Source organism: Apus apus, chromosome 7 (assembly GCF_020740795.1).
Source record: "Apus apus isolate bApuApu2 chromosome 7, bApuApu2.pri.cur, whole genome shotgun sequence".
NCBI classification, from domain to species: domain Eukaryota; kingdom Metazoa; phylum Chordata; class Aves; order Apodiformes; family Apodidae; genus Apus; species Apus apus.
The window spans coordinates 20,341,482-20,364,021 of record NC_067288.1 but is presented as its reverse complement, the minus strand read 5'-3'; the positions used below and the strand labels follow the sequence as shown (position 1 = coordinate 20,364,021).

Sequence of the window (22,540 nt, the reverse complement as noted above, 5' to 3'; positions counted from 1 at the left end):
ACCATCAGTAATCCCTGCCTTGCTGTCTGCCTCTCCTGAAAAACAGATCATAATTAGGAGAATTCTTGGAAATTATCCTCAAGCTAATAACAAACAGAAAGAAGGTATGAACAGAAAAGCCAAACCAGTGAAATAGTGATAGTGCCTGCTGCTGTTCCTTATTCTATTAGTGGAAAAATTCAGACTATTTTAGTCAGAGGACTGGTATCATACAACTGTTCAATCACAGCTTGGCAAACCTCCTTCTTCCAGGCCACTTGAGAAACCCAGCGTTATGCCCAAGAGGACGACAGGAGGTGTATCCGCTTGGTGTGGCGCTCTGCTCCCAGGAATGGCACAGCCCTGCTGCCCCCAGGAATGGCACAGCCCTGCTGCTCCCACAGAAGGCAGCTGTGGAGCTGGCCCAGGCACTGGGAATCCCAGCAGTCACAACTGTGTGAGTTTTAATCCACCATCCTGCTGGGCTCTGCTTCAAACCAGAAGTCTAACCAACACCGGCCGCTCTCAGCCAAGCCTATGCTGATAGTAGGTAAAACGAAACCGAGTTAATTACAGTTAAATGCATCCTCAAAGGCGATCTCAGTACCAAAACTCCTTATGCACATTAACTTCTGTAGCATGTATTTTTAATGAGTTCAGCACTTGGGTTTAGAAAGCACACACACAGCGTGGCAGCTATTCAAACCCATTGCACCAGAGTGCCAGCAAGCGCTGACTCCGTGGGATGACAATGTTACGCTGCCAGTTATGGTGATTCTACCTTTCTTGCATAACCCTCAGAGAGCTAAATTAATTAAACAGGTTAAGTGACAAAACAAAAGCCACCTACCAATATGCTGATTGTATAATAGAAACGGAAATGAAAAAGACCAGAGGGCTAAAGCTCATGTTCAATTTCGCAACTACGGTTAAAACTTGTAACATCTCCGGCTTCTGCTGATGCTGTTTTTCATAAATTCACTTTTGAAAACATATATCCCTGTAGACAGCTAAGGCACACACATTCAAAGCAAAGATTAATTTTACTAGTTCCAATTTGGAGCTTTAAGCCCCATCCTTCCTTCTGCATGGGCATTCTCCAGCACACACCATGTGAAAGCAGGTAAATGGCCAGCACTAGTGCCCTTTGGGCACGGATACATGAAAGCACTCCACTCATCTGTAAGATAAAAGGACCTGTAAAGACTCTGGAGTCCAAACAAATACATATAGCCATACATAAAGAATGCTGAGCTACACCAACAAATTCAGCCAATACCTTTTTGAAGCTGCCATTTAAATAGTCAGAAAATACTGTTCACCATATTACAGTGCAAAGTAATGGGTAGCTCATCATTTTGAACTAAGTGTTAATTTGTTCTGATGAATGTGGTGTTCACACACAATCAAATAACTTTGAATCACATAAGCTTTGTGCCAACATTATGTAGAAATACATAAGCTATACTACAGAAAACCCCTTAAATTAGAACACAGCATCACAATGCATATTCCAAAATACAGATGAATTTAAAAACACAAATATTTCAAGAATTAGAAGAGGACAAGGTGACCTAATGACAACTGTTTTACACTCTAAAGTCAGAACAAAGAAAACTAATAATGCAGAAGCCTCAGTTTTAACTGCGATTCCAGTGTCCAGCTTCCAGTGGCAACATCGCATATATAAAAATCCTCCAAAGCATAATCACACAGATATGTAACATTTCCCTAGCAACAGACATTTCAAATAGAAAATACCAAGTTTGGAGCTTTTTAATCTTTTCAAGCAGTCTTCACTTTAATAAACTTACTGACTTCAGGACTGTAGCATTTAAAAGGAAACTTTACTTATTTTTGTATACCCCTGAAAGAGCAACCATACAACAATTTTAGTTGAAATGTATTTCAAAAGAGTGCTTCAGGACTCACTGCAGTCTCCAAACTCTTGAAAACTTAATCTGTATTCTGCTAATCTAGGTTACAGTTTATCTTCAGGGGTTCTCCCATAACATCATTCCTTGATGCTTTAGATTCAGCCTGACATTACTGAAAAGGCTTCCCTTTCTTTCTTTCTTCTGTCATTCATCTGATCAGTAAAATACACTTTTTTTTCCAGGTTCCCCTGCCTCTCCTCAAATCAGATGGACTTTATTAAGGAAATTATTTTAAAAGAAAAGCCTACAGATAAGCTATGACCTAGATAGGAGACATTCTGCCCAATTTATGTTCAAAAAGATTTCTTTACTTTAAAAGATGTTACTGCATGCCACTCAAACCATACTTTGAGCCACATTTTGTACAGTCCAACTCTGTCATCTTTCATTTCCTAAAACCTGAGTTTACATTAAGAATTACAGAAGAACTTCACAGGACCAGCTGAGAGTACATACAACTGTGTATACGAAAAAAGAAGTGCTATAAACTGAGAAGCCCTCAAGAACTACTGTTGTGCTGAGAAACAGCATGACCAAGCTGCCGATCTGCTCCCGTGGAATGTTGTCACTACTCTTGGTTCAGTTTTGTCACCACGTACCATCCTCCCGGGGGGCAGCCATCTCCAAACTAGGACTGCTCTAAGATGCTCCCGAATGAAATATAAAACTTCATGTAAATGACGAGTCAAGAAATGAGAGTACTAAAGATGAGAGTCTCACTCTCCTGTAATTCAAATACTGTCTGGGTTTGTGTCTCACAGAGTTAACCCATCACTGAGGTGGTTCAGCCCTGCCACCCATCCCAGCCTGGTTTTGTGCTGATGACTCCGTGGGACAGGCATATGCGCAAAGGGGGCAGGAACTGGTGGGGAACAGGGATCTGATCTGACTACTGGACCTTTGAGTGTTCGGCACCCCCTCATCTCCTCATGAGCTGTGGGAGGGAGGAGTGCAGTCTTCAAACTTTGATAATCAGTGGGCACTGCAGCCCAGAGCCCTTCTGAGCACACTGCCCTCTGCATCCAAACCTCACCGGCCCTGGGCTCTTGCCTTTGAGGAAAGCCAAGCATGCAATATGCCAGGCCAAGACCTTCTTCCTTGCCCTGCTGTTTCTACGAAACACGAGGTTTCTGAAAGTGGCCCTTCCATTTTTGCCATCTTTTTGCATAAACTCTCAGACAGCACATCCCACCACCTGCACCTGCCACTACCTAACCCTATGTTGTGAATTGCTGGTAGGATCTATTCCAAAAGGCTTGGAGCCCAGCAGCTCACTAACAGGCTTTCCTCCACCACCAGGACCACACCAGCAGTATGTTCAAACAAACATACACAAGGACATACCTCCTTCTTCAATCTCCCCTTCGGAGCCAAGACCAGTTCCTGGTTTTAGAGAAATCTTGTTTGTTTCAAGCATCAGCATTTTAGCTAATGAGTTTTCGCTTCCCTTCTACACTCCACAAATACTGGGATGAGTAATGCATAGCCTAATTGACTGTTAAGGTCACTAGCCAGCTCTTTAATTTTATTTAGTACACTTTGAGACAGTTTGTGAGTCATTAGGGCTTCATTCTTGGGGACACAAAGACACATAGTATACATTAACAAAGAACATAAATGTAATACCATGTATTTTACAGATTGCAAAATTAAAAAGATGGCATTAAATATTTCTTTGCAATGTTATCATTTTACCAATGTTTCTTACTTTAATATACAATATTTAATTGCAAGAGCCTGCTGGTGTCTTCATAATTTGTAACATTACCATAGCTCTAAGAAAATTCCTTAGCAGTAAAAGCCACACCTTAAATACCAACTTGAAGGGAAAGAAGAGCTCAAGTGAGACCTATCTTAAAAAATCCTTACAGGAAGATGAAAAAAAAGACATTTTTCAAGCTGTGATTCACTGTATTTGATTTTATGATGTCAATTGTAATTCAGTGTGCGCACATGTGTCAGGAACTTTGCAATACTTTCAAAAGGGATCAGCATCACTAATCAGGAACTGAAATCCAATTTCTGGGAGAATCTGGGAGCTCAAAGCTGAACATTTTAGCTGGCTTGGAAAGACCTCTAAAAAATAAAAGTTAAACAGTAATTACACATAAATGTGCTTGAGAAACTTTACACCTGTCTTGACATGAACCAGATCTTTGAATGGATGATGAAATTCTTGGCATTGCTTTAGGTGATTGGGATTGCATTAGCTTAGGCAGGGTAAGAATCCAACAGCCACAAGCCTAGACAGGTAGGATAAGGAGTTACTGACTCAAAAAAGCATGACAGCTTATCTGTTCAAAGTCTAAACATGTTAATCATTTAACATAAACAGATCTGCTGATATTTTTAGAAAGGCATTTCAACTCCTAAAGTAACAATGTTAAAAAAAGGACACCAGCAGTAACACTAATCATATTTTCCATGGGTCCTCCCAGTCCCTTACAGATTGTTCCTACTAAAACTCAGACTTGTGAGGGTGCAGGACAAAAAAAAAAGCAAAGAAGAAAAAAAAGCCAAAGACAGCTGGGTTAGGACAATAAGGAAGTTGTTGGCAATCAGTGTCTGACTGCTAGTTGTTCTATCAGTGTCTGACTCCTCCTGCAACCTTCATCTCCCTGTACCTCAGTTCCCAGTCTGTAAAATGAAGGCAACAATGTTTCCTTACCTCACAGGAACCTTCTCAGAATAAATCCATAAATGTCTGGGAGACACTGAGACACCACGGTAACAGAGGCCATAAAAATACCTAGGAAAAAAAAAAAGAAAAAAAAAGTGTTACAAATTACCATAAGAGCAGAGATGTTCAGAGACTAAATGTAAAGGTTAAAAAGTCACATGACAACAGGAATTCTTCATCCTAGGGAAGGAACAGTTAGGTTCAGCACATATTCCCATCCAGACAGTTTTAAAACCATGACAGTAAGGGACACCTTCCCCTGTTCTACTTGGACATGGCATGCTCATAATTATCCACCACCACACGCAGATGGATTTCCTTTATAGATCACTAGCTCAGACCCTCAATTACAAGTATCACATCCAAGAACCCCAATTACAGTGATGGGTCCCACCATACTAACCACGCTCCTTCTCAGTCTCCCTATCAAATACCTACTGAAGAACTGAGCTCCTCCAATAGCTGAAAAACTTCTAATTTTCTGTCTAACATTTATTCCTGAATGGCTTTTATCCATTTGTTTTCATGCCAACACTGATCCAGCAGCTTAAATGGCTTTTCCCTATCCCCAAAGTTTATTTCCCTGGTGATAAAAATGAATTATAACACCTCCTTGTCAGGGCTCATTTTGCAGCTCAAACCAAGCAAGTTATTGGAGTTTGCTCTCAGGTGACTCCCCATCCTTGAGGTTACCTACTTCCTCTGTTACTCCACTCCACTGTCTTCTGCCCAGTGCCATCATTGCTGCTCCCTGTGACCTCCTGACTGCGCAAAGATGTGTTTCTCCACCTGGTAACCCCTCATCTACCCTACCCAGCTCACAGAAAAAGTTTTTCTCTTAATGCCTCCTAAGGCCATGACCCTACATGCTATCACCATGGAGACGTCCTGTTTCCATTGCTCCAGGTCTCAAGCTCTTTCTGAGAGATAACTTGATCCTTCAGAACCCTGACCATACCTCCCACCTTTGTGCCCTCAGGGCACAGCTCCACAATGCCACGGATGTTACAGGGAAGACACATGGTCTCCCCAAAAACACACCTTGTATCTTAAGCATCAACTCAACCTAGCAACCAATGACTTGATGACAACCAATGACACCGTTAAGCATTCTTTAACATGCACCAAATGATTACAGCCCTCAGAAGGATAAGCAATTCAAAATTATGCAAATACATAGAACTCATTATTTAGTCTTTATCATTTACAAACTACTCATTTCATAGACAGCTTCAGTGCTCTGTCGGAGAGAGTGACAGTGGCCTGAAATCCAGGTCTCTGACACTTGCTATATCATGTACTGACCACATCCTTGGCAGGAGAGGGGAGGAACACCACCAGCAGTTCACTCCAGATCTGCAGTGGGACACAAGGCTGAGACAGCCCACCCACTTCCCCATGCATGTAAAGATACTCCTACCTACCACCCACACACTGCCTAGAGACCCTCTTTCATCCCCTCATAACCTGATCTGACTGGAACAACAAAAATCCCCATGCTTTTTTTCATTCTAGGGAGAGAGGACACTTCCTCCTGGCACAGTGAGCGGAAGCAGCTTGCAAGCCAGTTGGACCAGCACTGGAGCTGGTCGGAGGGAAACAGCAGCTTGCCCCTTCTGCTGGCAGCCTGCCACCAGATTGGACTGGGACATAATGGAAACCTCAGCCCAGGGAACCAGAATACACTCACCTTTCCAAGGACTTGGATCCATTTAAAACTGTTCTCTAATAACTCTGTCAAACAAATATATTGTGCAATATTATGTTACATAGCATTGACTTCCAATGACTCTCTAGCAGTGCTTACTCCACTATATTTACTTCTGAGACCCAGACAGCATTCACTGCAGTCATTCAGAGCATGTTTCTGTTTTAAAAATGGAGGTCCTTCCCTGCCAATGTCTATGCACAGTGCTCCTCAATATGCTTTTCATAACTTTGACCACATTGTCCTTCTTTCTTCTATCCCTACAGCTCCCTTGTCTACAATACCATAAATTGGTTTTGGATTTTTTCCCCTCTCATACAGGGTCACAATTTTCTACCCCAGAATCTCTCCCTCAGTGTCAGGTCACCAACTCTCATCTTCAACTGTCCCACATTGTCAGGCTCCATCCCTAAGGTCAGAATATTAGAGAACCCTGGCACCTTCTCCCAAGCTACCTGGGATTTGAGGAAAGCTCTCTTTTATGCAGGAACACATCCACCTTGATGCCCATGACCACAACTAACATACTGAAGAGAAGATAGATTACACATCCGTTTTCTCCCTTCCCCTATGACAAACATGATGAACATTTGGGTACTGGCTCTTTCACTCTCTTCATTAGCCAGTCTTTGTGCCAGGAATGGCAATCACATTTGATGGAATACTGCCAGCAATAATTGGTTTGTTAAATCCCAGGACATGTTGTATACAGAGAAGGATACTTAAGCTACTTAAATGGCAACTCCTTATTAAATACATAAAAATGCTTGAAATTTCTGTAAGTCAACAATTTAAATTCATATCATCTCTTAGACATAACAGTCTCTGCTGCTAACTGTTGTGCATTTATGCATTTCTTTTGAACTTATTCTTTGCAAACTCTGAAATTTCTGCTAGTTCTAACACACATAGTTGCAGTCACCCATTGTAGGCATACATGTATTTCACAAAAAAAAAAAAATTCTCTCTCTCCCAACTGTATAAGTAGATTTTGGATCTGCAGAGTAGGGACAGTTCAAGTCAACTATCCTCAGCTACACCACTGTTGCACTACTGCTAGAAAAGAAAGAGGAAACATGCCACAAGAGAAAAAAAAATCATAAGTTTTCTACACTAGAAATATAAAGTCAGAGAGCAAAGGTTTTTAGGACGAGATTAGAAAACACTCTCAGTCATATAAACACAGTTTAATCTGCCACTTAAGACACCTGGAAACCCCTGCCACAAAAAGACCTGTGCATGCTGAAGTGATCTCTTACGCTCTGAACACCTTTCTAACTGACATCTATATCTAAAATACTACAGTGATTCGGTTTTGGATGTCATAGACAACTTTATAAGACAGATGTTCTGCTTACACAGAGAGAGGGCACTCACATTAGGCATTTGCTGTTGAGGATTAAACATTAACAGAACAATGTATTCAGCAGTGACGGAAGTGGTAATGGCAGTTCACTGGAGACAACCCCTTCCGTGAAGCACGCTGTGGCCTCCATCACGCTAATTTAGGTTGCTAGAAGCCTAAAGTGACTACAGAGAGACCATGCCAACAGGTATTTTGCACACTAAATTACACTTTCCTCCTTTGAAACAAACAACTATCAACGCACACCCAGCCTCCTCCCCCAAGTCAAACTCAAGGCCAGCAAGAAGGGAGACTGCGAGAGCTTCCCTCCCGCGCACAGTGAGGGCAACACTGGGCATCCCCTGCAGCACCCAGAGGGAGAGCTCAGCCCCTGCAGCTGCCCCTGGACACCTCTGCAGCCCAAAGCACCACTGCTGCCACCACAGGTTTTGCCAGTTTCCGTGTCTCAAGCCCAGAAGAGTATTTCCTGAAGCTCTTCAAGGCTGCTTTTTCAACTTACAGGACAGTACTTGCTGAACAGACAATACCAGTACCCATGAGCACCTCATGCAGCACTGACAACAGCAAAGAATTCCCTTTTTCTTGGTAAGCTCCCATGCTGGTTGACATAGCAAGAGGCAACTGCGAGAGGCCAAGATAAGATGCAACTTATCACAGGAAAATGGCAAACTGTGAAAAACCTGTATCACAAGGTTAGCTGCCTAGGCACAGATTTAATACAGTTCCATAAATACCTCAGTATAACACTGACAGAGGTTAAAAACCTATTATCTTTCCCAAATGACAGTGTGAACATATGTTCAATCGAACACCCCGCCCCACTAAGCTACAAAGCAGATTCTGCTCTTCAGTTCCACAAATACAAACCACAGGGAGCATTTTAAATGAAAGCATTATGAAGATTACGTTAGGCAAGTTTGATCTACTGTAAAGCACTCGCACACAACATTAAGAGGGAGAACAACCTTTAACACCTGCTTTCTCTTCAAACATAGCATTATCTCTGTGCATGGCTTGGCTCTTAATGGGATGAAATCTCAAGCTAAATTGCATGGCTTACTCCACCAGCAAAGAATACATTAAATGTTTGGGACCTAGTGGCCCACTAATACCAAACTGGTGAGAATATTCTTCTACAAGTGTATACTCAGCTGAGCTCCTCGGCTGGCTGCCACCTCGAGCACAGCTCCACACAGAAGAGAAGGTTTTCACCCTGGTGTGAAATGTTATGACACAAGAGGAGACAGAGCAGCTGGGAAAGGACTGTGCAAGCCAAGAAGTGTTGAAAGTCATCATCATAAATATTCACAGGCAGGCTGATTCGTTTTCTTACCAATAGCACATTGTTATTCACAAATATTAATTAGGTTCCAAATATCACCTGTTACTCAGCCCTCTCCTCTGCTGCGTGCCACGAGGCTCCCTGGCTGCACAGGCTTGCAGCTCCTCTTAGATGCTCAGAGATTTAACGATGTTTCAACTTCCACAGCTTGCGCAGCTACTGGGAGAAGAGGCAGGGAATAATTACTTACTTATGTCTTTCTCTACTGACCTCTCTGGAGGATGAAACAAGCAGCTCTAATGGCCTCAGAAGGGAGCCTGGTCCAGCTGTCTCAGAAGGGAAAGATGACTACTGCACTGGTAGGTCTTTGGAGTGGAGAACAGTTTTAAAGATCCAAACTTCAAAGATCTCAATGACTGTCAAGTTCAAGCTCAAAAACTCTCCCCACTGGAGTGAGGAAAGCTTCTAATGAAATCACTAGTGTTTCCAGCAGTCGTTCACACTTTAGACAGACCTGAGGCACCAGGAGTTGCCTGTCACAACCTACAGTTAAAATAAATCTCCGTCTTCCAGAAGGAAAGCTGCTACAAGCCTAAGCAATTTTCTTTGGATTTCTTTAGATCACTTCCCTTGAAGGATCTCTCTGAAGGCAAGAGGTACGGGTGTAGTCAGACGGCCAACACCAGATGCACAGGATTTCTCCTCCCCACTTGCAGTGACAAACATGTTTCCTCCTCCTCCTAATTATACACCATCGCCCATAATATGAGAGAGTAGGCAATGGAGGAAATTGGGCAGAGCACTGATAAAATGCATGAGCTGGCAGCACTCTTAAAGCTGAAGAAGTGACACAGGGTGAATACCTACTGTCTTGGTCTCTCCAAGAACCCTGGATGCAAGATCCCTCAAGACCTCTCAAATGCACTAATCCTGCTCACTCTCAAGCAGAGATTACCAGGGAGGATGACTGGTGAATTCAAACACAAGCGAAAAAAAGGACTGGGACCAACTCTTTGAGCCCAGGCTTGCCCTTAGCCCCACTGGAAGAGATAAACCTGAAGCATCCTCCTCACAGATGCCAGCTAAAAGACTCAAGCTCCAAACCCCAGCATTTGGCATTTCCATCATCTTAGGAAGCACTGCTGCCTTTCCAGCGCAGTTGCAGCATGACGGTTGTTAACTCACAGCTGACAGACTTGATACTAAGGCACAGACATCAGTTTCTATACTTCACAGGGAGGAGACACAATTTGTTCAATGCACCTTTCTACAACACCAGATTTTTCTTGACAAGTACACAGCACAATTTCACTGGCACAGTCCAATCAAAATACTCCTTAACAGATTTTTTTAAAAGATCTTATGCATCACGTCTTCAACTCTACAGAACAACTATAGAGTAAACAAGTAATAAATAACAGATTTAGGATGAAAAATCAGAGTGTTTTTTGCTGGAAAACCAAACTACAGGACAATTTAACCTTGTCCTTATTAAATATGGAATGTGGCATTGTGGCCAGGGCTTGCGATACTAAAACTCCTACTAGAAAAAAAAAAAAAAATCTCTGCTACATTCCCTGCAGACAGCAACAACCCAGGACTATCTGGATTTTCTGAGTTTGGTTAGCCTCAAGTTTGAGCTTGTAAAACTTATAAAACTCACAAGTGGAAGGGTAAGAAGCACACAAGAATGTCTCAAGTCATTTTCCCCTGACTGACAAACATGGTGCTGAATTTCTTAGGGACCTGAATGGCTGAAGCTGAAGTTAAGCCTCACTAGAGCTATATTTAGTTCTGCACAAATACAAATTAGGGAACACTTTCTTCCCAATTACTAATGCAGTGTGACAGGAAACAATTATTTGCTCAGTGTCTAATGTTACCTTTGGTGAATATCTGGCTTGCAGAAATCTCACTATGTGTAATAAAGAACCAAGTTGATACCCTGCAAATCAGTGAGAAACTCATTTGAGAAGATGAAACATTTGGTTTGTGCATGCCTGAGCTACACTGGTGTTAGCTATGCAGATAGAGCTAACATTGAGGCCTCTTTTGCTTTGATACTGAAGTACGAAGTGTGTTAGTTTTCAGAATCCTGTAGTAATTTATTCAAGAACTCTGTGGATACCTAGAGAATATCATGGCTTCTCCAAAATGTAAAATGTAGCTGGGCGAAGGATAGAACACTTTAAAAAAAACAATCCATCTTTTTTCACTTCAAGTGCCAGTTTATCCCCATGGAAAATGCAATTCTGGGTCACAAGGGAGCTCTCAGTTCAGTAATCACTTCAGATTTCAATGTCTACAAAACACAAAAGACAAAAAAATGCATTATTCAAAAACTAGCAAGGACTACTAAGTGGAGAACCAAGCCATGATTGTATAGAGGAATCCCACATGCCAGAAGTGCTCAAAAGGGCTGCACTTGAAAAATCCCAGGCATGCGGCTGAGAAGAAGCCCTGTCCCTGCCTCCTGCTGCAAGAATGCCAACTAACAGGCTAGGCACCTCCACACTGCCTAACACAGCATCCCTACACACTAAGGAAGTTAGAAAGCATTCAACACCACACCAGAAACAACTTGTCCTTTGTTTTGGCACCACTGGGAAAATATTGGTCAGGCCCTTCAACATACTGGGTCATGTGAGTAGTTCTAGAGCTGAAGGAGACAGCACTTCATGCCAGGCTGAAGTGACTTAAAACCCATAATAACCATAGAGATGCACTAAATATCTGTGTCCTGATGTGCTGGTGGCCTTTCCAGGTGCAGATCCCTTTGAGACGGAAAGTGGACGAGTACTCAGAACCATCAGAAAGACCACCCAACCCCCAAGGCCCTTTTAGCCAAAGCAGGACTGCAGGACTACTAAAATAAACACACATTTTGCCTAATCTTCCACAGCTTTCTTCTGGGTGGGGAGGGGGACAGAGGTGTGTGGAAAAGGAAAAGAGCTGATAAATGTTTGTGTTCTTGGTAGCACGTTGTAAAGGATTATCTATTATTTCAGCAGTAGGTTCTCAGCAGTAGATTGAACGTGGAAATGTGAGTTCTGAGCACAAAGCACCAAACTTCTCATCATAAGCCAAAATATTTCTTAAGACACTCCAATTCCGAACAATCTCTCCTACCTACCGTGCCAATAATGACCAATTTTGATGATCAAGTTACCATGATTTCCAAGGAGAAATGATACCTCCACTAGTCCCACCTGTATGAAATCTAGGAACACTGTTTATATGCTTTATTTTCTTTGAGGATCCTGTGGCAGGGGGAAAAATTCATGCCCCAAATGCCTGTAAGATCAAGTGTATCAAAACTACTCTCACAAGGAGTTCACCAGCAGCCAGAGCTACAAGCTGACACTATCTTTTAAACTGTGTCCTTGCACCCAAATGGGATACTGAGTAGGCATATTTTGCCTTGAGCAACTCAGTATTTGACCAGGAATTTTCCTTCTGATGCCCATAAGGTCCCTGTGTTTTACTTGCTACATTTTTACTGTAATAAAGGTAATTCCTACAGTGCTTTCTATATTGATCAGCAAAACCTGTGCTGATCTTGTCTACACTGCTAGAGGGAGGGGGGACTCAATTTTTTTCATATGTATCTAACCAACATACTGCCATTTTATCCAAGCACATCTGAGCTGAACATCTCACCTCCATTCCCAATACTGTTGAAGAAGCAGGAACAATTGCAAACCTGCATCGCAGGGGCAGAGGTGCACATCGATGCACAGCCCACGGCTCTTGCCGAGTACTGAAGGGCAGCCAGAACATCATCTTGTTCAGAGATGTACCAGATAAAAGGCTTTTCTCTCCTTCAGTGATACTGACACAGCCAGACTGGTAGGCCATTACAGGCACAAGCTTGATAAAACAAGATGTGGCTGAAGCTCTCCATGCAGCTGATGGAGTATCGATGTATTTTCCCACTGTTCTTGTGTTATTCCTGTACACACAGCACTTCAGCAATGCTCTCTGTGACTAAACAGGAATAGACTCTATCAAACTTCGCTGGAGAGACCAGACTGGACTTTCAGCAGTCAAGCACACGTAGGCCACATTCACCTTCTCATTGCCTAAATGCCTTTATTAAAGTTATTAAATGACTGTATACTTCTCCTTGGCTGTTCTCTCAAAAGAGAGGACATAAAGCAAAACCAGGCTCTGGCTTGTAACAAGATGAACAATTTCCCTGGAACAGACTAGTTTTAATTAGAAATCCCCTTTCTCACCATCTCTCACTCCTCCAAAGACTCATCCACTCATCCTTTTCATCACAGTGATAATCAGTATGAATAGTAGCAACCACCTTTCAGATTGCCACATAGCACCTCCTCTCCTCCCTCTAGAAGCAGTGAGCTTTTAAACAAATGCATAAAGTGAATGGAGTCTCCAAGAAATTACAAAGGTTTAAGGAATGAGGAGACAAGGATGACAGGCATACAAATTACTATTACCAACTAAGTAATCAAAGGGATAAAGACACATGTAAGGAATTAAGAGTAGCTAATTATTAGGAATTAGGATTAGAGTTACTCTTTTTAAGAAGAAACTACTACACATCACCCTACTGTTTCTTTCCTCGCACGTAGAATATTTGGCACTGAGCAGGATGCTTGAGTGACAGCTCTCGTTTCATCCAAAGCATCCATTTCCTCAACAGCCACCCCAGCCCTGGAGCCTGCCAAGAGTAAACCAGAACGAATATCTCATTTTATACACAGGACCTCACCATCTCAGCTCTCCATGTTGCATAAGCCACAGTAACACCGTTGTCTGAGAATAACCTGTGCTGATCCTTACCTAGCTTGGAAAGGACAGCAGGAGCAGAACACTGCACTGCTGCTTTGTCCAGGACCAGCCAGAAAGGAACACCCTCCAAGCACCACTCAGGGGTTCCCCACCTCCACTTTTGCACGGTTTTAACTCCACATCAAGCAGACTCCTGTACAGAAATAAGTTTAAAGGAGTCCAGAGGACCTGGAAGTTTGTCAGACTACTATTACATGAACTTGCAAGAGTGTCTCCGATACGACAGAGAGCGTGAAATTAAGACTAGGGCTGTTCTCTCAAGATTAGCGGCTCTCAGCCTTTTTTGGTTGCCCACAGGATAGTAAATTCTTACTCCACAGGATAGTAAATTCTGACTGTAATGGAAAAAAATACTTCTTACGTTATAAGAAACAAATGTTACAAAATTAAGGTGAAAATTACAATGGAAAGGGTTTTTTTTAATCCATTGCAATTAATTGCATCAGACTCCATCACAACAGGATAGTCTCCAAGCAGCTACTGTCAATATCTTGCTACAGCATAAATCCAAGAAAAGCAAGAAACAGTGTAAAGCAAAGTTTCAGAAGAACTATTAGATCAAGTTTACATTAGGGTTGCTTGAAATGTATCCTCTGTCTCATCTCTCTACAAGGCTTTTGACAGAAAGCCCAAAGACCCATAAGAATGCATTAGCATTGGAGAATTAGCAGCAACATCCAAACCAATGAACAAGTAGCAACAGCAAACCCTTATCCTAAGTATAATCAAGCTTTTGTAACACCTCTACAAAACATGCTATGTTCTTCTTTCCCCTTTATTTAAGAAAGGAAGAAAAAATAGAAACTAAATAGCATTAATCTGCATGAATCTAAAAGGTTTTCCTTTCAGCAGCAGCAACACTATTGTCCCAAAAAACCAGCTGGAATTCCAATAATCCTTGCGACTGGAATCTCCAATCCCCACCAAATGACTAAAGGTGAGCTGCATCTTAAAAATAAAATACGTTTCAAGTGAAAATAGATGAACAAACTATATCACACAGAGCGTCTGTGCAGAGTTGAGTATTAAATGTGGATTGATATAGTCAGAAAACGCAGACAAGCATATCTTTAAACAAACAGCTTTCCTGGCTTCCATATCAGAATTATCACGAGTTATCCTTGGTGAGTGATCTGATACAACCAAGTATTAAACTAAAGAGTACTTTAAAAAGTTATTTACAATACAAACAATATTTTTTGCTCCGTAAAATAAGCAAAAATTCTGCCTTAGAGCTGCCTCTATTTCAATTTTAGATATGTGAATAAGGCTCACAAAAATTGGAATTATTGATAATAGTAAAATAAAGGCATTGCAAATCCATTTTGGTCTACAATTCCACCTTTACACCATCATGCACTGAAATATTTGTGTCTTCTGAAACTCAAGAGAAAATTGAATGTGACATTAAATGTAACCAACAGATTACAACATGGATTTCTACATTAATTATAAAGGCTGTATCAGCACTACACATGTAGAAGTAGACTAGCAGTACTAAACAATACAGTAACCACAATTACCAACTCTGGATAGTCTCAGTTCTTATTTTCTGTAATCCCAAATACAAGAAACTGCAATTTCTTGCAATCCTGTAACATGCTTATACAAGTGACACAGAACAAAAGAAACTCTCAGATACATTAATCTGTCTTTTCACATTCGGGGTTTTTCCTTGAGAAGCAAACCAAGCATTTACTTTTAACATATATTTAAATAATGTCTTGAAGTACTTAATAAAAAATAGGCTTATGTTTCTAAATAATTACGACTTACTTTCTAAATATATAAGTACATAACATTAAAATTAAATGTATATATCAAAAGTATTCAAATTTAATATACGGTCAAAAAAGCTGCATTTTCCTTCCATGCCTTTAAGGGAAGCAAATCAACAGGCTAAACAACTGACAGTAATGCACTAAATAATTTGTAAATAGTGATTGACCTTTTGGCCAATGTAGAAATAGCTTTTTTTCTAATTTCAGTTTATTAAGTTAATTCCATTCAATGACTTGATTTGCTCAAAGAAATCAATTAAGAAATAAAATAGCACGAAGATTTTGTTTCATTTTCTATTTTAAAATGAACATTAAGTGCAAAAGGATGGGATCTACCATTTACAAAATCCTTCAGGGCCAAAACCGTTTTCTAGTCACTATCCAGAGTTACCACTATAACTGTTTTCAACCATGAAAGCACTCCCTCCCCAATTTAAAAAGCAAAAGGCAATAAGTTTGCTTTTGATTTATGCATCTAGTGAATTCAGGAAAAACTTAGTTAATGACTTAATATTGTTTCATGCATTGTAACGTAATTCAAGTTTTTATATCAATGCAACTATTAATTCAGCACTCCAGATATGTTAAACAAATATTTTACTACCAAAAATATGAGCATGAAGTACCTGAATGTCTATTTGGCATAGTTAAGACAATTATAACATACGCTTATAATGTTGACAAAAGTGTTACCTTACTCTAAAAGCCGTACTTTGCAAATCAAGGCAATCTAATAATTACTAAACTACTAATAATTAACCTCTCCTTTGAGAAATGTAGCAAAGAAAGATCAAAGTGACTGATTTACATCAAAGTTTATGCTTGATTTACATCATTACTTAAATCATGTTTCAGAGAATGAGATACTTAATACAAAGTAGCAAAAAAAAAAAGTGGAAAGATTTAATGAACTCTTGACAATGATCTCTATTTTTAGCCTCATCCAAAATTCACCATGGATTTGGCAGAAAAATTCCTGAAGGTCCCTATCAGTTTTGTAGTGAATAGTCTTTCATTTCAGAATATTCAGATGGGGTCAATTTGGGTCAATTAGGACTGGATGAACTTCAAGGTCTTTTCCAACCAGAACGATTCTGTGATTAAAACACAGACTCACTTATTTTACAATTACTTGGGAGCTGGAAAGGCTGAGATGCATGGACAGATTTCAGGGTACCCCTAACCACGCTAGGATCATGTTTCTGCCAGTGAATGAAGCCTCTAATGCACCTGCTACTTGTCTGTGCACCAACAAGTAAGATCTCAAAGTGCTTCAGAGCCCGCGGTGGGATTAAGCAAAATATCCCAGAGCTCCGACACAATCTTGAACTGATATGGGGAGCAGGGAGGGAAGACAACCTCTTATCTCAGTCATGTTGTTTTTCCTTTATTACAAGAATTAAAGAATTATGAGAAACATACAATGGTAATGCAAACAAATGATTTTTTTTATCTAACTAGTATTTTAATTAAAGCCTTTTGTCATGTCTGCTAAGCAAGTTCAAAGTGTTGCAATGCAGTAGAGATGGGAATGCAGAAGTCTTTCTTGTTCTGCTTGGGGAAAGGAAATGTTTTCAACTTTTACCGAATCAGTGGCTGTAATTACTACAGGAATAAATCAAATTTATAGCAGGCAAACACCAGGCACAATCATTTTTTGTGCGGCCATAAATGAGTTTATTTTTGTTGCAGTGTGATAAAGTTTAACATTTTCTGCATGTCAGACAGGCTAGTTTGATAATGTTCTTTACATTTCCTCCTTATTAACAAGATGAAAAAATTGCTATTAAGATATGCGAGTCATCTCAATACATCTTGTTACTGGATACGCTTTAACAAAATCTTAAGGCAGTTTTTTTCTAACCACATTAACACAATAAACACAGACAAAATTCTTGCTTTGGTATTAGACAATGTTCTGCTGCTCTTGCAAAATACCAAACCACAGCAAATCAGTTGGTCTTTTTTTTATTATTGTTCTTTTCAGAATGCTGCAACAGGGGAGTTTTAATTTTCATTATTTCCAAAGATATATTTTTTTAAATTGAACTGAACGTGAAACAAAAAATGTTGCCTTTTTTATCATGCCAAAGACTACCTCTGCTATTTAAAAGTACTTTCACATCACCACTTTCTCCACTAACCTTTTGTGAAGAACAATTTCTGATTGCAAGGCTATTTTTCTTTTGCCTACATCTATTCACACACACAAAAAAAGGGGGAACATGTAAAATGGCAGATTTGAGAGACTGTTAAATAACTTGAATAGCTTACATACACAAAACTGACTACGGTTCTGCAAAACCTAGAAGTGATGTTATCAAAACATGGGATCTCTTCAGTACACAATGGCACTGCTAACCATAGAATAGCTCGAGTGCTCATTGGCATCAAACCATAATAGCACATCATGAACACAAGTGATTTATTCTTTGCTTGAATCCGTTTTTTAACAGTTAATCTGTACTTGCACATGCACACAGATGCATTCGAGCACATATACAAAGGTCACCCATAGTCAAATAACCCTGACAGCTCCTACCTGAAAAAAAGCATTCTTATGAGACCGCACAGCTCAAGTCAGCAGAATAGTTTGGGCCAAGTTATCCAAGAAATCTCCATTTACCAATTCCAGTTTCTCCTTGTTGTGGTCTGGAAAATTACCATGGAAAGATACAGTGGAAAATACTGCAGGTAGGCTGTCACCTCTGGTGCAGGGAGAGATGGCTGAGCAATGCCACTGCAACAGGAAGGATGGCTCTGAAAATGTTTCTGCAAGACTGCTGCAGAAAGACCTTTACCAGCTAGTGACTATAAATTTATTTTCTGCAAAGGAACCTTCTGGCATAATGTGCAGAGAAAGGACATAAAATGCAATCTGTCTGCCAGTGAAACTAAAAAGTGAATGTGAAGGCAGGGGAGGCAGCATATTTTGTTGAAATATGTAGATATGCCATTCAGATCAACGTGTGCCACCATCTGACACCAAAGGGTGAAACGCTCTGATCTCTGCTGACAATATTTATACTGTGAACACCTCCAATATTTCATTCAAAGTTCCCAAAACGCCCATCATCCTCTCTCCAGAAGCAGAAGGGTTGGCTGAGAGCCCTCTGTAAGGCTGGTGAACAGGCAACAGAGCCTGTGGATCATCTTGCCAGCATCACTGGCAGCACACACCTATCTACTTCCAGAAGACAACTGAGGACCATGGAGTCTGAATTAACTTTGTTTTCCGCAACAAGCAAAAAACCCAAACAATTCCTTCACCAAAGAGGACCCCTGCAGCCTGCATCACCAGCAGGGCAGGAGGCCAGCATCACTTGCACAGTTGGCCAAAGCGCACTGAAGACCGTGACTCCGCAGCAGGGGGTAGGATGCTTTCACTTGCAAACAGATTAAGCAACTAAATCATCCAGAAACATTTACAGATTTGTGGTTTTCCTTTCTTGTCACCTTTAAGATAATTTGTGTAACCTGTAATGTTAAATAAAAGCCATGCAGAACAGCAAACATGTCTTTTATGGATAATTTTTTTTAAAGTAACAGAATAACCATCACCCTCTAATCTAATAAAGCTGTTAAACAAAACTGTAACATTCCATCAAACAGGCATGCAGAACTCTAACACAAGTCAAACAGACATATATAGAAAAAATGTAGGACCTGTGTAATACAACTCAATTTTCAGTGTAATCTTAAAATACAATTAGCTAAATATTTTCAAATACAGGTATTAAGATTAAGTAATGCTGAAGGAGGGCAGAGGACCTAAAGGGCAATGGATCTAATGATACACTTTTAAATATTTAAGCTAGTTTTTGTCCTGAGAGCGTAAGATCCAAAGGGCAATGGATCTAATGATACACTTCTAAATATTTAAGCCAGTTTTCCCCCTGAATTTTTATCATCCTATTAACATAAGTTTATACACCTCATATAATAAGTTTGTGCAGCATAGTGGGGGTTTTTCAATTGTTTAATCTTCCTGGTTTTATTTTTAAATATCCAGCAATTGCTCAAGCCTCTGGGTGTATTTATTTTAATTAAATACAACAGAATCAAATGAAAAGCTTTTGCATTGTTTGAAAGAGGAGACCACTCAGAATTTTCCTCCATGTGTTGGCAATAGAGATCTGTCGGCTACATCCCCAGAGTAACTCTGTCGAAGACAATAGCTGTGCCAACAGCAATTTGTCTCTATTGTGAAGGGAAACATTTAACAACAAAAAAAAGAGTAATTTAATATTTGTATTGTGGTTGCACAAAAAAGTGCCGATCAGAGTGAATACTGAAAGCATGGGGTAGGACCTTCCAACCCTAGGCCTGTATGAGGGGACAATTCCACAGCCCAGATGCAATGGGGATGGACAAGCTCCAGGACACACTGACTTTCTAGCTGTATAGTTCCACCATAACTTCAGTCAATTTAAAGTATCTGCTTTTATTCCATGAAGATGAGTGCTGACAAGTTTTGCCTAAACAAAGACCTGTCCCCGCTAAAACCCAGCAAGACAGCACACCAGGTAGCCTCACCCACGTGCAGCTGGTCCTCACTCCATCAGGTGGCCAAAGCATCACTTCTCAACAATTCCTGCCAACATGCCTGTGTATGAGACTTAATTCCACATTGCATTCACCAGCTTCCTCAATTTTTACTTTTTGTACAGGTACACTCAAATCTGTGGTCACAACAGCTCATTCAGGTGGGGGTCAGTCTCTGTGTTCACCTGTGAGCAGGTAATGCCAGGCTCTGCTTTCTCCTCACCCACCACGATTTACTCAATCAGAACACTGGAAGGTAAATAGAAAGTCTTAAAAAGCATCCTCCCAGGATCTAGTCAGAAAAATATATTCCCAATATTCACACCTTTTCACTACAACCAATTTTTTCTGAGGTTAACTCCCTACACTGCATTAGGCTAACAGGCTCCAACAGCACTTTAGATGTTAGAAGAGGTTTTTTAAGATCCTGTGTAAATATACAGAAACTGCATGTGCAAGAAAGAAAACAGGATCTCTGTAGTCTTTCAGCCTACCACTCTGTTTACAAATTCAATGTAGGGAAAGGCAGACAACACTCAGAACATGTGCTACTGCTTCAGAACGTTACTTCATAATATTAATAATTACCAAAAAAAGCACAGTGGTATTTGACAGATATTTATTTTTAAAATAAGTTTACACTGATAAGAAGGTTTTCACCAAACTCACTGTTCTATCTAAAAAACAAATGGACGTTCAAAATAAATTGCAAGGCAGTATTTTAGGGAGGCTATTTTTGTTCCCATACGTGGATCCGGTTACTGAATACAGCAAAGTTTAACAACAAAGGTAGCAAATAATTTCACATCATACACATTTCCCTTTACTTTTAGGAAATAACCTGGAAGCAGTCTACTTCAGCAGAGACTAAACTACTTAGAAATCACTTGTTTCCAGAATATGAAGACCTTTCTGAAATGCAGCCTATCCAAGGGGTACTGCTGAAACTCATGTAATTTTTTATTTCCTTCCCTTTAGACAACTTCCAAGTCACGTTTGCTTTAACTCTATTTCTTCTATGCTAACAAAGGGCCTTCTGGATATTAGGTTTGAGCATCAATTTCACATCTTTATATTAGTTTCACCTCATTTTCAGACTTCCACTCACTGATTGCAGAAATCTGGAGAAATAATTTCCCAGAGTGAATTACTTATTAAAAGCAAACATATCAATAAATGAGCCCAAACTCGGCACTGTGCAAGCCCTAAGTAATACCCCCTGCCTTGTGATTTCTCCCGGTAGATTTTGTCAGACCACTTTGAACTAGACATGAACACTGCCAGTAATTTTTTTTGATAGCCAACAAAGGGGCAATTACAGATAGCGCCAAGACACAGCTCACATTTTGGGAGGATTTCACCCAGAAACACATCACTGATATTCACATTTAACATCTCCCAGGGCCCCATTATTTCTTCTTTTTCCAATATTATCCAGGATTGCTCTGGCAAGCCTTAAAAAGCCAGTTTCCCAAAATTTGCTTCTGTTTAATTGTGAAAATACAGAAATTCATGCTAAACTATTCAGCTACCTATGTGGTTAATTTCACAGCTATATTCATACTCTGGGTGAATCACATTTAGAAAATTATATATATTATAAATAAACATGATATGACATGCCATCAAGTTATCTTTATTATGTAATTCCATCCTTAAAAAGACCTGAAGATAGTTTACACAGTCATTTGGAAATTTAATCCTGGGACAGATGTCTAAGAAGTGTCAGAGCCCCAATCATCAGAGGAGTTACCAAGTGTGGGTTAACTCCCTGCTCCCCGAAGTTTGGCTTGTGGAATCCTGGTAGGTGCTGGGAGTACTGCTGGGACAGGATAGGCTCCTGCCAGGGCACCAGCACCAAGGTGTCTCCTCCCAAATTCAGCAACCTGTCCCCAACTATCCCTCCTCCCCCAAATTTCATTTTGGGGCTATCTGTATGTATGCAATCTGGGGCAAACGTAAGAACCCCACTCAGACATTACAGCTTTACAACCTTGTTTCTTGGCTGCCTGTTATCCTCCAACTTGCTTTCACCCGTTCCTGGGCTTTCAAGAGAATGTAGAGGTATTTTTTGAAAAAGGCATTTAAGCCCCCCCAGTAGGGTGGACAGAAGATGCCAAGTATTAACTAAACTAGTCGGTCCCACCAGAGATGGTGCATTTCAAGGCCAGAGAGGAACATGTGCCCTCAGGTATCACAGGCTTCCCAAATTAACCCAAGGTAATACCAAGGCTGATCTTCAAAACAATCAACCTCCACACCCAGAAGACCCTCAGTTCTCAAAGTTTCCAATCATGCTATAAAAAAGTAAAAAATAAAGAGGCACAAAACATCCTCACACCTCTAATAAATGGCCAACAGGCAAAGGAGACTTCTGTCCCAACCCTCACCCCAAAATACCCTATATCCCTGCCATCAGGTATGAATGAGGCTCCACCACAGCA

The 22,540-nt window shown here is 40.5% G+C and overlaps 1 protein-coding gene across 14 annotated transcripts in view; it reads right to left on the bottom strand.

Moving 5' to 3' along the window:
* The window catches only part of PTPRF (protein tyrosine phosphatase receptor type F), a 382,606-nt gene that overhangs the window by 285,761 nt on the left and 74,305 nt on the right, over positions 1-22,540 (bottom strand). For all 14 annotated transcript variants that reach the window (XM_051624854.1, XM_051624859.1, XM_051624865.1 and 11 more), the window contains exon 2: positions 4,585-4,665. The gene's annotated coding sequence lies outside the window, so the exon portion shown is untranslated. The remainder of the gene's footprint in view (positions 1-4,584; positions 4,666-22,540) is intronic.